This window comes from Leptonychotes weddellii, chromosome 9 (genome assembly GCF_054177405.1).
Source record: "Leptonychotes weddellii isolate Sample4059 chromosome 9, ASM5417740v2, whole genome shotgun sequence".
In the NCBI taxonomy this organism is placed as follows: domain Eukaryota; kingdom Metazoa; phylum Chordata; class Mammalia; order Carnivora; family Phocidae; genus Leptonychotes; species Leptonychotes weddellii.
The window spans coordinates 95469184-95485115 of NC_138377.1; the positions used below are offsets into that span (position 1 = coordinate 95469184).

The following is a 15932-nucleotide window of genomic DNA, read 5'->3' on the forward strand; positions in this document are numbered from 1 at the left end:
AGATGAAAAACATGACGTCCTGGGCGCCTGGGTGGCTCAGTTGGTTAAGTGACTGCCTTCGGCTCAGGTCATGATCCTGGAGTCCCTGGATCGAGTCCCGCATCGGGCTCCCTGCTCGGCGGGGAGTCTGCTTCTCCCTCTGCCCCTCCCGACCCTCCCCCCTCTCATGTGCTCTCTCTCTCTCTCTCAAATAAATAAATAAATAAATAAATAAACCTTTAAAAAAAAAAAAAGAAAAGAAAAACATGACGTCCTAAAACTCTAAGGTGAGGTAAAGGAGTCATTGGAAATTCTCCAACAATATCCTTGCTCCAGTTTTCCTGATACGGGTTCTCGTCTTTTCCAATCCCAAGATCCATTCCTGGTCTGAACTGTCCTCTTGTTCTCTTAACTGCCTTTTCCTGAAGAGGCAGGTGATAAATCGGCATCTGCAGAGCACCCACTATGTGCCGGCCACCAAGCGAAGCACTAACTTCATTACCACCTCAACTTTCCCATCTCTTCTGTAAGAAGCTATTATTTCTGCCAGATGACACTGGGGAATTTAAGCTCAAAGAGTGTCAGCACTTTCCCAAGATCACATAGCCAGGCACTTTGTGGAACTAACATTTGAATCCATAAAGTCAAACATGATTCTTTCTCTTACACCAAGGGTGTCCTCTATGTATATTTTCCCCCCCTAAGAACTATTTGTATTTCTAAAATATTATTACCAATCCAGTCCAGGAATACTGGGAATAATTTCAAATAAATATTCCATCTAGGCACCCCTTATGTATTCTTCAGCTAAAGGAGCACAAACTTCTCTGTAGCCCCCAACTCTCTCTACCTTACAAAAGAGGGGGAAAAAGCTGTGCTTAATACTTAACTTCTCTAAACCATTATTGCCTCCATGAGTTATGCTAAGTCTAAAAAGACGAGTGTAGCCTCTGCTACCAGCTGCCATTCTTGGTCAAATTTAATGTGGGTGCTCTTTCCAGAAAAAGAAGCAACGTTAATAATACATCATTGTCAATATTACCAAAAGAATCCTCCAAAGTTCTTGTTCTCTTTCTTCCCATTATGATCACAGAATTTCCACTGTTTCTCGTCCAAACTCTGAAGGGGAAAAAAGGGAAATAACAACATCTCACGAGTGTACTTTCCTTGCTGAATATTGGAAGGAAGCATTCCGGAGTTTGTAAGCAATTTGGTGGGTCTCGTTCTTGGTATTTCTGTAATGCGACAGAATACCCCCACTGGTTTCCTAATGAAATGAAGTTGTAATGAAAAGCCATATGGAGAAAAGTGTCATGTTTACTGCCGGTGACAGTGTGGGGCAGGGCTGGTCTCACACACACATAGGCAGTGTGCCATGGTCCTAAATAGCTCCACAACCACCAGTGATCATTTCCTCAGGCCAGGGTACTGCCACAGTGGTGATCATTAGGACTTTTCACAAATGTTCTGATTCTCCTCCTTCTAGGCACATACCAGGCTTATACTTCCTCAGCGCTCTCCCTGAAGTCAACTATGGCCATGTAACTTACTTGGGCCTATGAACTATGAGCAGAAGTGATACATGTCCTTTCTATGCAGAAGCCTTCAAGAACCACTTCATGAGTCGCCATGTCCTTTTTCCTGCTTTAGAAATCATGGAAGCACACTGAGACAGAGCTCCCTTTGCCTGGGTCCTTGGGTGTACCAACAGTGACCAGAGACCCATGCCAGCTCATGTAGGAAATGGGGTACAAGCAAGAACCACACATTTGTTGTTATAAACAACTAAGAATTGAGTTGGTTTTTTTAAATTATTGCAGCATCACGTAGCCTAGCTGATTGATTCAGAAATCAGTATCAAGAAAAGGATGCTCCCCAAACAACTAAGAATTGAGTCGGTTTTTTTAAATTACTGCAGCATCACGTAGCCTTCAAGCTGATTGATTCAGAAATCAGTATCAAGAAAAGGATGCTCCCCAAACAGAAAACTAGTATCATTTCAATGTGTAATCAGTATAAAAGTTATTAATGACATATTTTACATTTTTTTATACCCAGCCTTTGGACTACTCATATTTCAAGTTCTCAGTAGTCCCATGTGGCTAGTGGCTACCATATTGGGCAGCATGGAAACAGATGCAGGATACCTTACAGATCATCTAGTCAGTGGTTCTCAACTCTGGCTGCCCATTAGACTGACCCGAGTGAGGAGCTTTAAGAAGTACAGATGGCCAAGCGGGCCTGGGATTAGGATGAGGCAAGTGAGACCCGTACTCAGAGCACAGAATTTAAGGGAGCACAAAAAATACTCGGTAATAAAGATAAAAATATTGTAATGCATTGTCTGAAAAATCAAAATTAATGCCAAAAAAATCCATGGCCAACAAAATATCATAATTTTAAATTAAAACATACTAATTTTTCCTTTGCCTGAGGCTCAAATATGGCTCAGCGTGACACTGTACTTCAAAAGCCCACTCCAGTATTTCTGGAGGTAGGGCTGAGGCATTATATTTTTTAAAGCACTCAGATGCTTCTAATGTGCAGCCAGCTGTTCTAATCCAATGCCTGTCCTAATGCCCATGTTTCCTGACAAAATGAGGAGTCAATAAGCAGTCTTAATTCTGGCATGTAATTTCTTTTATCAAATCTCAAAAATAGTTCTTTTTTGGACTTGCCATGATGAGGAGTTCACTACTTCACAGGGCAGCCATTTCCACTACTGGACAACTCCGGTGTTAACTTTTTGTTTATTTGGAAAAAACTATTTAAAGAATAGTTTTCAAAAAAAGATAAAATCATGCCTCTCATACAGATGCAAAAAATAAAAACATGGTATTTTACTAAACAGAGAAATTAGACAGATGTTATAACCAGTATAAAAAAGAATCCAAAAAACCCAGACACCTTTATAGGTCAGGAATACTGAAATGGATATGCAAATGGAGAGAAAACTGTTTTTTTCACAAGGGGAGCAGGTGAGGAAAATCAACTGAACCTTTCCCAGACTGGAGAGAATTTGTCTCTCAGTCACTTAGGACTTACAGAGTTGTAAATATCTCCCACAGAATCAAGGCAATAGGGTGTGCCATAGACCACATACAGTTTTCCATTGAAATACAAATTATTTTCCACACAACAAATTGCTTCCCTCTGTATTTTTACCCATTGCTCTAAGAATAGTGGTTTTCAGATTTTGATTTGCAGGAAAATCACCCCGGAAGTGAGCTAAAAGGCAGATTCTCTCCCAAAGATCTTGAGTTTGGATGATGCCTATGAAAATGCCTTTTTAACAAGCACACTTGATGATTCTGATGCAGGTGTTCTGAGGATCATATTTCAAAAAAACACTGGTCTAGACAAGAGATAACAAGTTTTGGTGCAGATATGGAGAAAAGGGGACCCTTGGGAATGTTGGTGGGAATACAAATTGGCTCAGCCCCTGTGGAAAACAGTGTAGGGGTCCCTCAAAAAATTGAAAATACAACCACCATATGATCCAGCAATTCCACATTTGGGCATATATCTGAAGGAAACCAAATCAGTATCTCAAAGAGATATCTGTACCCCCATGTTCATTGCAGCATTATTCACAATAGCCAAGCCATGGAAACAGCTTAAGTGTCCACTGATGGATGAATGGATAAGGAAAATGTGATAGATATATATATGATGGAATATCATTCAGTCATGAGAATGAAGGAAATCCTGCCATTTGCAACAACATGGGTGGACCTTGAGGGCATTATGCTAAGTTAGATAAGCCAAACAAAGACAGTGTATGATATCACTTATATTTGGAACTAAAAAAGCTGAGCTCAGAAACTGAGTTGAATGGCGGTTATCAGGCTGGGAAGTAGAGAAATTGCAGAGATACTGTTAAAGAGTACAAACTTGCAACTAGTTGATAAATAAGTTCTGGGGATCTAATGCACAGCATAGTCATATAGTCAACAATACTGTATTAAATACTTCAAAACTGCAAAGCGACTAGATCTTACATGTCCTCACCACAAAAAAGAAATGATAATTATAAAACGTGATAGAAGTGTTAGCTAAGGCTACAGTGGTAATTATATCACAATATATGTATCATATCGAGGTCTTTGTATACCTTAAACTTACACAATGTTATATATAAATTATATTTCAATTAACAACAGCAACAACACCATCCCAGATCATATCTACTCCATATTCTGGAGACAGCTTTTTCCAAACGTGCTTTTCATAATATTTGAAGGTAGCTCTGGATTTTAATTCCAATCAGTCTCAGTGGTCTTAGTGCAGTATGTTTTCTTTGCTTCTAAGATAATATGCTATTTCTTTTCTCCCCATTCAAATTTTCTAGGACAGACAAGGAACTATTTTTATATTATATGAACACCTGAAGAGAGACAAGTTGGGAATGTTGTGAGTATGAAGTGCATCTATGAGATGCGATAAGCTACAAAAATAGACTATAACAACCAATAAGAATGATGCTTCTCATGCATTTTAATCAGCATCCTGATTTATTGGAAGTCTATCTTGTTTTATTTAGATTTTTAGTATTTCATAAAATGACTTTAGATGTGTCAGTGGGAGTTCATAAATATAACTGATTAATTATCCAAAATTGATGGGAAAGAGGCTAGCTCCAACAACATACTACACCCAAACACATACACATACAAGGCACAATAAATCTGAGGAGGAACCAGCTCCAACATCCATATTGTAGAAGGGCAGTTGTCATTCTGGCATGCTTAGAAAAGTGCTCTGGTGACTTGGCAAGATGCTCCCCCAAAAGGCAGGGTCTATAGCTCCTCCTCAGCTCCAATTTCAGCCCTGATGCATGTATGCTAAGAAGAGTCCTGCTAGCAGCACTCAGGAGGCTGCTCTGTTTCCTATTTCCTGCAAATTTCTCCCCAGCATAATCTGGAGAGCTAGCAAATTTGTCTTCTGATCTAGGATTCATACTTTAGAAACATAATCTTATTTCATATCTTGGAATATGGCCGTTAGACATCTTTAAATTATCTTAACTTACTGGGAAACCATTTCTGCCCTGTATTTCTCGTCCTTCTGACTTCCACACTAGTGTAGACACTGCGGCCTCACATTGAAAGGATTATACACACTAAGATCTGGTCTCATGAAACACCAAATAAGAGCCAATTCCTCTACTAAGCATCAATGTCCTGAGCAGCCTCAGTTCCCCCTAGGTGCTCAGTCCCCTAGAAACTGGTCCCAAGAGCTGCACACTGAAATGGGCAAAGATATGCACAGGACAGGTCTCAACTCCCCTTTCCAAAGTGCCGTCCTTTGTTTTACCACAGCATTGTCTGTTACAACAGGCCACCCTCAGTGCAGTCATATTCAGCCTCATCCATCCCTTTGAACTCATGCAAATGTTTTGGTTTCTTCCCCCTTTGTAGCCCTAATGTGGCTAACACTTTAATCTAGTGTTTACAGTCTTAAATGCTTCTCTTCACTTGGGTGGAGAGCTGGTTGGCTGAGTCATCCCCTCCAGTACCCACCTTTCCCCAAGACCCCATAAACATGTAAAATTTACTGGGTTATGTCAGAAGAGTCCCTTCACTGCTTATTTTAGGCTCTCTTCCCCACTCTTTTTTTATACTGCCAGGAGAGCAGCAGGAATGAGACAGAGCACCCCAACAAGTACACATTCATCTTCTCTGCCTGGATATTCACATCCAGGAGGAGAATAGAGCCGGGGACACCTCTGTGCATGTGCAGGGAATGAGCTACCCTTTGCTTCCCAGTGATGTTCTATCCCTCAACCCCCTCCCTGCCCTACCCTCACTATCAGAAAATTCAAAAGCATTTTATCAGTGTGCCAGGAACAGTTCTAAGTGTTAGGCATATAGCACTGAACCAAAAGACAAGTCCCTGCTCTCATGAAGCTGATGTGGTGGTGGGTGGACAGTCAGTAAATAAGTAAATGAGTTAATATGCCCAGGGCTGTGGCAGGACATAGGCCACCAGGCAGTTACCGAGACTGGGAGAACCAAGCAGTCAGTGGATTTAAAGTTGGCAAGCTGGGGGATAAGAACTTTGTATTTTCCAGAATTAAGAGTCTAATTAAGCAGGTAAAGTTCCAGGTCCAAGTACATGTCTAAGCCCAGGAATTCAGACAGATGGGTTAGTTAAGTACAAGAACCAGAAATGAGAACACAGAAACATGAACCCTACCTTACCAGTACTGGCTGGCATGAAAGGTAAACTGCAAAGAACAAGCTGGGCCAGGACTGGAAAGACACAACCCCTCATGTGCTTGGAATCAGGCTGAGAGGGACAGGACCCTTCAGGTGGAGGGACAAGAGCAGCCAGGGAACCACATACCCAGGGAGTTCAGGTGCCAGGAGATCATCCCAAGGAGCAACCAGCTCACAGCATCAGGAAAGGTCAATTACAAAGAGTGAAAGGATATCCAGAGAGTTAGTTGTGGGGAGCACAACTATAGGAGCTCAAAAAAGAGGCTGCTTTTACAGACCCAGGCCAGCAAGGGGATGGCACGAAGAAAGCCTGTCGGCATGAAGCAGAACCCAGCAGAGGCTGACTTTCAGGAGAAGAATTTGTGTCCTAGAACTGACAGGTGAGACAGGGATAATTAATGTTAACAGGGCAGAGGCCGATTTCCCACAGTAGGGGCCACAGGAAGACTTATCCAAGTGGGTACTTGGGCACAGAGGAGACAGGCAAGAAGACAACATCAGGGAATTTAGGAGACTTCTGAGACTTATGTGAAAAAGTAACTCCCTAATCATCAAACTGATGGAGCAGCAAAGTCGGTTTGATGCAGAAGCCTACAGAATGAATAATTAGACTGGTGACAAAGAGGAGCTCACCCAACCATCCTTAATCCTGCTCCTGAGATTTGAAGCAGGAATGCCTTGACCCGCAGGCTAGCTTTGCTGGTGGCAATACTCCTAATGGTGTACCTTCTAGATGGTACTGCTACTCACGTATCCTACAGAAAGGGCACTGTTGATTGACATGGGTCTCTTGAAGACTCTAGAGCCTTGTCTACTATTTCCTATATCATCCTTCTCATCCCTTCCTGCAGCCACAGAACCAGAGAATGTTGAAGCAAGGAAGGACCCTGAGGATTAACAGACTCTCATGGTGTAGAAAGGAAACTGGGTCTTCAAGCAGGGATGTGGTTTACCAGTATCACACAGTAGCTTGTGTCTCTGGACCCTGAATCTGGTGTGCTTTTCCAATACCATATGGCTACCTTATGTAGGGAACCCTATTATGGAAGAGATTCTCATCCTTCTGTGAACTGCATCACTACCTGTGCAAGTTTGTACCAACTTTATTAATTTACTTCTTCTGAGTATTAGGTAGGATTCGGGATTATCCCCAAAATTCTTACTTGCATGCAGCTGTACTTTCTTGACTGTGCGATAAACGGGTGGAATTACAGTTAGTACATCAGGAATTGCACTAACACGTGGACATGGAGGTTGAGAACAGATGATTTAATAGACAATGACCAAACAGAGTCTTTGTTTTCTAGAATTCATATTGAAAGAGAAAAGATGAGCTAATATAAACTTTTCTTCTTTGTGTTGTTTGTGTTGGTTTTCTCTGGAGCTTTAAGGAGAGGCTTTTCATGAGCTGGCTGGGCTTTGTTTGGCTTTGTTACAATCAGTTCACATCAGGTGAAGATGTTAGTCAGCTACCTCTTCAGCAAAGGGGAGGGCTCCAAGAGGGCTGACCTTACAGACCAGAATTCTGTGGTTCGGCTTTGCCAGGATCACTTCATACTGACTCCATTTATACTGGCATATTTCTGGGACTAGCAGAATTCAGGAAAAAATTTCAAGGAAGGAAAAATGAAGGAAATTCTAGAAATGAATTTATAGGGTAGAGGACTTAGAGTCCATCCAGCCTTGGTTCACAACCTGGGGACCATGGACCCCAGGAAGCTGAGGAGAGATGACAAGGGGGGCATGAATCCATGTATGGACCCAGGATCATACACACACACACAAACACACTAATTTTTTTAAGTATGGGCCTCAATCATATATATATATACACACATATGGTGGTGGATTCATTTATACACACACACACACACACACACACACATATGAATCAACTGAGGATTTCAGTGAAACTACACATTCCTGGATCCCAAACCCAAAGAATCTGATTTTGTTGATCTGAGGTAGACCCTAGGAATCTGCTGTTTTAAGAAGCACCAGGGTCTAGGGCACCTGGGTGGCTCAGTTGGTTAAGCTACTATCTTCAGCTCAGGTCTGATCCTGGGGTCCTGGAATTAAGCCCCACATTGGGCTCCTTGCTCAGGTGAGAGCCTGCTTCTCCTTCTCCCTCTGCCACTCCCCCTGCTTGTACTCTCTGGCTCTCTCTGTTAAATAAATAAATAAATAAATAAATAAATAAATAAATAAATAAAATCTTTAAGGGAAAAAAAAAAAGCACCAGGGTCCAATACATACTGACATATTGATTATGTGGCAATAAAGTACAAATCACTTTTAAAAATTATTGACTGAAGTTGCCTTTGGCTATTATTCTCTTAAAAGAGGCAATAGATACTAATGTCAGTAACTATGAGAAGTAAGGGTGGGCAGTCCTTGGACTGGGGACTGTAACTCCAAAAGTTTGGAAACATTAATCCAATCCAATCCCTTCATTTCAGAAAAAAAGTAATGAAGAACCCAGAGAGCTTAAGTAGCTTTCTCCCCAAAGTCACACTGCCAGTGGCAGGACAAACAGTCTCCTGCCTGGGGCCTGGGAAGCTTTCTGCTCCCAGCCTGACCTATGGGAAAGCCCAATCAGGCTGGAAGGCAGCCATTCCAAAAGCATTTAAGCCTTACACTCCAAAATGACTTATTTTACAGGCAACAACAGGGAAGGAAGTAACCCAAAGTTCTTTGCAGTTACCTTAAGAGGCAGCTCTTTAGTTTCATACCCTCAAGACAGAACAATTCTTAAAAATCAATCCATTCATTTAATCCATTTTTTCTCCTTTGATACAGAAAGTTCACAAAATAACTAGAAGATAAACCCTGCAGTTTTGCAAAGTTTTGCAAAGCTAAAACTTACAACAATCTGTTGTTCGGGAATGTTCACTGGCCACAGTGTTGTCTCTGAAACCTTCAAGTGTGTGTTCAGCTTTATAAAGCTTTATAAAGCTGGCTGTTCAGGAATGGGACACATTCTCCTAGGAACATGGATGGAGCATACTCATAAATAACAGGAACTGCTTGTATACATGAAATAGAAAATAAGCCCCAGTCTCCAGAATACCGAGGTGCAAATATCTCTGTAGGCAAGAAAATTGTTAGGTATGAATTATATTTAGCAACAATTCTCTTATAAGCTGATTTCAACAATTTTTTAAATAAGCTAATACTATCGTCCTAGCTCAGTGGTAGCCTTTTGCTAGGAATGACTGAAGCTATTCTTATATTCTGCTAAGTTGATTAATAAAAAATATTTATTAAACAAATCCTCTTTGTTGACAAGTTAAAATGGAGCCTCATCTTTCATATCTCCCTGAAGATTGCCACCTTGTGAGATTGAAAATACTCATTAAATTCCACCACCAGACAGGCACAAATGAGAGGGTGATTGTTTTTAAGCATGTGAGGGGAATCGTTGGTAAACTCATTTGTTTGGATATCATTAACAGAACAATCGGTGAAGATCTCCAGGGGGTCCTCATGACCTTTGCTCGAAATCTCTTCATCATCCATCAAGAAATATCAGCACCTAATATGCAAGGCGAGACCAATTTTAAGGTGAGGTGTTAATTAACTAACGATTCTGGTTAATTTCTATACAAGGACTGAAAATACCTCATGCTGTATTGTAAACAAGTGCTAAACCATTTTTTTTTAATTGTGAAGCAGTACATATCTTATAATGTACAGGGTCAATATTATAAGGTTCCCACTGAACCTGTTAGTTAAATTTAATAGTTTGAAATTTTTTCTTTGAAATATAGTAGACTTGTTTTAAGTTGCTGCCATTTTCAAACCCAGTTTACAAGACAACACGGCTCTCTGAGATCAGAGGTGAAGCTGAAGTGTCACAATGAAACCAAAACAGAGACTGTCACCACCAAAAATCCTGAATGTAACCTACTTACATTTCAGATAATGCAGTGTCTGGCCAAGGATTCCTGGGGAAGCCTCGTTTCTAGAACCAGAGGAGTTCTGAGGCCCCAGGAAGGATAATGTGTGTAGAGAGAAACAGAAAAAGCCCTCAGCATATACATGGGCCATGTACCCCACCCTGTTTCTCCAAAGTGGGGCAGAAATTTTATCACTAACCTGTTTGAAGCTTCCAAATGGCCTTTAAAGATGTTGGTCCATGAAAGCCAGTTGTATGTAATTGATCAGAAGTCTCCAAACTGTAGAAATATGAACAAGAGCAAGAAAACAGGAGCAAGATCCACACAAGAGTTTTTGAAACCCAGGCCAGAGATGAACATTTGGTATTTTTTTAATTTCAATTTTTTATTTAAATTCTAGCTAGTTAACATATAGTGTAAAATTGGTTTCAGGTATAGAATTTATTGATTCATCACTTACATATAACACCCAGTGCTCATCACACAAGTGCCCTCCTTAATACCCATCACTCATCTAGCCCATCCCCCACCCACCTCCCTCCGTCGACCTTCAGTTTGTTCTCTATCGGTTAAGAGTCTCTTATGGTTTGCTTCCCTCTCTCCCTCTCTCTTTTTTGTGCCCCTTCCCATATGTTCATCTATCTTGTTTCTTAAATTCCACATATGAGTGAAATCTTATGGTATTTGTCTCTGACTTATTTCACTTAGCATAATACACTCTAGCTCCAACCACGTCATTACAAATGGCAAGATTTCTTTTTGATGGCTGAGTAATATTCCATTGTATATATATAAACCACATCTTCTTTATCCATTCATCTGTTGATGGATATCTGGGCTCTTTCCATAGTTTGGCTATTGTTGATAATGCTGCTATAAACATCAGGGTGCATATGTCCCTTTAAATCAGTATTTTTGTATCCTTTGGGTAAACACCTAGTAGTACAATTGCTGGATCACAGAGTAGTTCTCTTTTAACTTTCTGAGGAAACTCCATACTATTTTCCAGGGTGGCTGCACCAGTTTGCATTCCCATCAACAGTGTTAGAGGGTTCCCCATCCTCACCAACATCTGTTGTTTCCTGTGTTGTTAATTTTAGCCATTCTAACAGGTGTGAGGTGGAATCTCATTGTGGTTTTGATTTGTATTTCCCTGATGATGAGTGATGTTGAACATCTTTTCATGTGTCTGTTGGCCATCTGGATGTTTTCTTTGGAAAAATGTCTGTTCATGTCTTCTGCTCATTTCTTAACTGGATTATTTCTTTTTTGGGGTGTTGGGTTTGACAAGTTCTTTATAGATTTTGGATACTACCCCTTTATCAGATATGTCATTTGTAACTATCTTCTCCCATTACATAGGTTGTCTTTTACTTTTGTTGATTGTTTCCTTCACTGTGCAGAAGCTTTTTATCTTGATGAAGTCCCAATAGTTCGTTTTTGCTTTTGTTTCCCTTGCCTCTGATGACATGTCTAGGAAGATGCTGCTACGGCTGAGGTCAAAGAGGTTGCTACCTGTGTTCTCCTCTAGGATTCTGATGGTTTCCTGTCTCACATTTAGGCCTTTCATCCATTTTGGATTTATTTTTGTGTATGGTGTAAGAAAGTGGTCCAGTTTCATTCTTCTGCATATTGCTGTCCAGTATTCCCAACACCATTTGTTGGAGAGATTGTCTTTTTCCCATTGGATATTCTTTCCTGCTTTGTTGAAGATTAGATGACCATATAGTTGTGGGTCCATTTCTGGGTTTTCTATTCTGTTCCATTGATCATTGCATCTGTTTTTGTGAACACTTGGTATTGATCACCAAAATCTGCATCTGATTCCCAGCATGGGCCTTCATCATGTTTGAACAGGTCAAGTAACTCAAAGGACTCAAATGGAACCGCATGTGATCTTTCTCTTAATTGGAAAGCCCAACAAAAGCTGTTGTAAAAAATGTAAATTTTGAATGTATCTTCCTTGTACTAGGGCCTGGTCTCTCTAGTAACAGTAATAATAATGATAATGCTTTCCTCTTCAATGTGATTTTATGAGTTGGAAGAATGACCATTGCTTTTCCTACAACAGGACTAAGCAGACTCAATGAAAAATAGGCCCAGTGCTGCATTGATTTTCACTGGTCCTAAAGGATCTATCTCTTCATTTATATTCTAAGTTACTGTCAGCTAGCATAATTTCATCAGTTACTGCGATGTGCAAAATTCTGAGCTATATGCACATGATCAGTTTAGTCTATCCAAATATAACTAATAACCAGAATCAAATGGTGCTATGGACTGAATTATGTCCACCCAGGCGCCTCTAGATTCATTTTTAGTAATATTTTCTGTCTACCACCCTAGTGACATTCTAGTAAGTATTTTCAATTTGTAAAGAAGGATTTACGAAGACTGAATAAAAATGGAAGGTAGTGCAGATAAAGCATTTAACAAAATCTAACACCATTTCCTAAACACACTCAACCTAGGAATAGAAGGGAACTTCCTCAACCTGTTAAGGGCATTAACAAAAACCCATAGCTAACATCATAGTTCATGGTGCAAGACTGAAAGCTTTCCACCTAAGATCGGGAGCAAGACAAGGATGTCTGCTCTCACCGCTTCTATTCATCACTGTACTAGAGGTTCTAGCCAGGGCAATTCAGCAAGAAAAAGAAATAAAAAGGCATCCAGATTGGGAAGAAAGAAGTAAAACTATCTCTATTCACAAATAACATGATCTTGTATTTAGGAAATCCTAAAGAACCCAGAAACAACCTGTTAGAGCTAATAAACGAGTTGAGAAAGGTTGCAAGACCCAACATCAATATAGAAACATCGTATTTCTATACACTAGCAATGAACGATCCAAAAATAAATTGTTGGGGGGCACCTGGGTGGCTCAGTCAGTTAAGCGTCTGCCTTCGGCTCAGGTCATGATCCCAGGGTCCTGGGATGGAGTCCCACGTTGTGCTCCCTGCTCAGAGAGGGGTCTGCTTCTCCCTCTGCCCCTCCCCCCTGCTTGTGCTCTTGCTCTCTCTCACGCTTTCTCTCATGCTCTCTCTCTAAGTAAATAAAATCTTAAAAAAAATAATTTTTAAAATTTAAAATTTATATTTTTTAAATGTTTTTAAAAATTCCATTTACAATAGCATCAAAAAGAATAAAAATACTTAGGAATAAATTTAACAGAAGTACAAGATCTGTCCATCATAAAAGAAAGAAGATCTAAATAAATGGAGTGAAAGACTTAATATTGTTAGATGGCAATAATACTCCCCAGATTGATCTATGGATTCAACACCAATTCCTATCAGCATCCCAGCTGGCTTTATTGCAGAAATTTACAAGATGATCCTATAACTCCTGTGGAAATGCAAAGGATCCAGAATAAGCAAAATAATATTGAAAAAGAAGAACAAAGAGGAATTATGCTTCTCAACTTTAAAACTTAACTACAATGGGGTGTCTGGGTGGCTCAGTCAGTTAAGCATCTGATCTTGATTTCGTCTCAGGTCAGGATCTCAGGGTCGTGGGTTTGAGCCCTGTGTCGGGCTCCACACACGGCACAGAGTCTGCTTATCCCTCTCCCTCTGCTCCTCCCTCTGGCTCGTGCTCTCCCTCTGTCTCTCTATCTCTAAAAGAAATAAATAAAATCTTTAAAAAAATAAATAAATGAAACTTAACTACAAAACTACAGTAATCAAGACAGTGTGGTACTGGCATAAGAATAGACATAGATCAATGGAATAAAATTGAGAGTCCAAAATAACCCATACATTTATAGTCAATTGATTTTCAACAAGAGTGCCAAAACAATTTGATGGGAAAAAAAATTGTCTTTTTAACAAATGGTGCTGGAGAAAACAAATATCCCCATACAAGTGAATGAAGTTGTACCTCTACTCTACAGCATATATAAAAACTAAATAAAAATGGATCAAAGACCTAAATGTAAGAGCCACAACTATAAAACTCTTAGAAGAAAACACAGATATAAATAAATCTTCATGACCTTGTAGCTAGCAACGCCTTCTTAGACATGATACCTAAAGTGTAAACAACCAAAGTAAAAATAGATAATAGATAAAATGGAATATTATTCAGACATAAAAAGGAAATGTAGTTCTGATCCATGCTACAATACAAATGAACCTTGAAAACATTATGTTAAGTGAAGGAGGCCAGACACAAAAGGCCACATATTGTATGATTCCGTTTATATTAAATGTCCAGAGTAGGCAAATCCATAGAGACAGAGAGTAGATTAGCAGTTGTCAGGAGTTAGGGGAGGGAGAAAATAAGGAAAGGCAGCTAATGGGCATAGAGTTTCTATCTGGGGTGATGAAAATGTTCTGGAATTACATAGTAATGATGGTTTCTTGTGAATATACTAAAAACCACTGAGTTGAACTCTTTGTAAGGGTTTTCACTTTAAGGTATGTGAAGACTACCTCAATAAAAAAATAGCTAAATAAAATAAAAGAGAAAAGTGCCATTTTTCTACCTAATGGAAAAACCAATGGAAGTCAATACTCCCATCAGCCCTCATTTTAGGATGACTAGATCAGTGCTTCTCAAATTATCTGTGGTGAAGTTTTGTTTTTTTCCAACCTATCATGGATCAGTACTTTTGTAAAATACAACAAAAATGAATTACTAGAAAAATGAAATGAAAAAATTAAAGACGTATAAAATAGAAGCCCATTTTTTTCATTTGATTTAGCAGCCATAAAAATTTCTATAAAGGTTTCCAAGTTCTTACTCTCAATTTTTTTACTCATTTCAGGACTGATGACACAATTTGTAGATGGGTGTTAGTTGGCAAAACACGCCTTGAGTTTAACTGGTCTAAATTATACTCAATTCCAAAACGGAGCAAATAATTGGGATGGGGGAAAGAGTTGTAAGAGGTCTTTAAGTAATGAATATTATTTTTATTGTTCATTTATAGACGGCCATTGATGACACTGAAGCCATTCTAGGAGTAACAGAGGAAAACAAAATAAGATTTGAAGAAGAGCTAAAACAGTCCAAAGATGATAAAAACCTCTCTAAACCTGATAAATGAATGTTCCTGGAATACATTGCTGATTTTGGATTCTAATCTGGAGTCAAAAAAAGGCAACATTCTTTTTGCTGTTAGGAATAAAAGTGGGGAGTGGAGTTAGTTTGCTTTGTTTGCTAGATGTATCAAAACAGATCATAATGTAATGCTCTTTTTTAAAAAAAATTTATTAAGTGATCTTATTTTGCTTATTAAATTAAAACCTATCTGTGCTTTTACTTGAGAGTGTCGAACAATTGCTTCTTCTTCCAGAACTCAGGAAGAAATAATCTCACAAGAAAGTTACAAGTTACTGATATCACTTCTGCACCTACCTCTTTATGAACTTCAGGATTATGGAGCTTTTGTTCATGCCTTATGAAGTTTTCTCCTCCTATTTCTAAGAGTAATTAGTCTTCTGCATTTAAGAAATGGAATAAAGGTTTAATCATTGCTATTTGGCAAAATAGGTCTTCTTTTCCCCAAGAAAATTACGTTTACATGGATTTTTAAAGTGACCCTTTATCATTCATTGTATTTTTTTTTTTTTTTTTGTCCCAAGCCACTATTGTTTGTTGTTGCCATTTCTCAAAAAGTAAGGTAAGCCAGGGGGCGGAGCAAGATGGCGGAGGAGTAGGAGACCTGGATTTCGTCTCCTCTCAGGAATTCAGCTGGATAGGGATCAAACCATTCTGAACACCTACAAACTCAACAGGAGATCGAAGAAAGGAATAGCAACAACTCTCTGAACAGAAAAGCGACCACTTTCTGGAAGGTAGGACGTGCGGAGAAGTGAATCCGAGG

The 15932-nt window shown here is 39.5% G+C and overlaps 1 long non-coding RNA gene across 6 annotated transcripts in view; it reads right to left on the reverse strand.

The window, feature by feature from the left end:
- Positions 1–15932, reverse strand: part of LOC115944242 (uncharacterized) — a 176069-nt gene that overhangs the window by 142862 nt on the left and 17275 nt on the right. The window contains exons 3-5 of one of the 6 annotated variants that reach the window (XR_014148689.1): positions 15464–15546; positions 10299–10378; positions 7449–9735 (exon numbers count right to left, since the gene is read on the reverse strand). The exons of 4 other annotated variants lie outside the window; for them this stretch is intronic. This is a non-coding gene — a long non-coding RNA (uncharacterized LOC115944242). Of the gene's footprint in view, positions 1–7448; positions 9736–10298; positions 10379–15463; positions 15547–15932 lie in introns of those variants that run through there. One more of the 6 variants, XR_004078809.2, reaches the window with a different exon arrangement.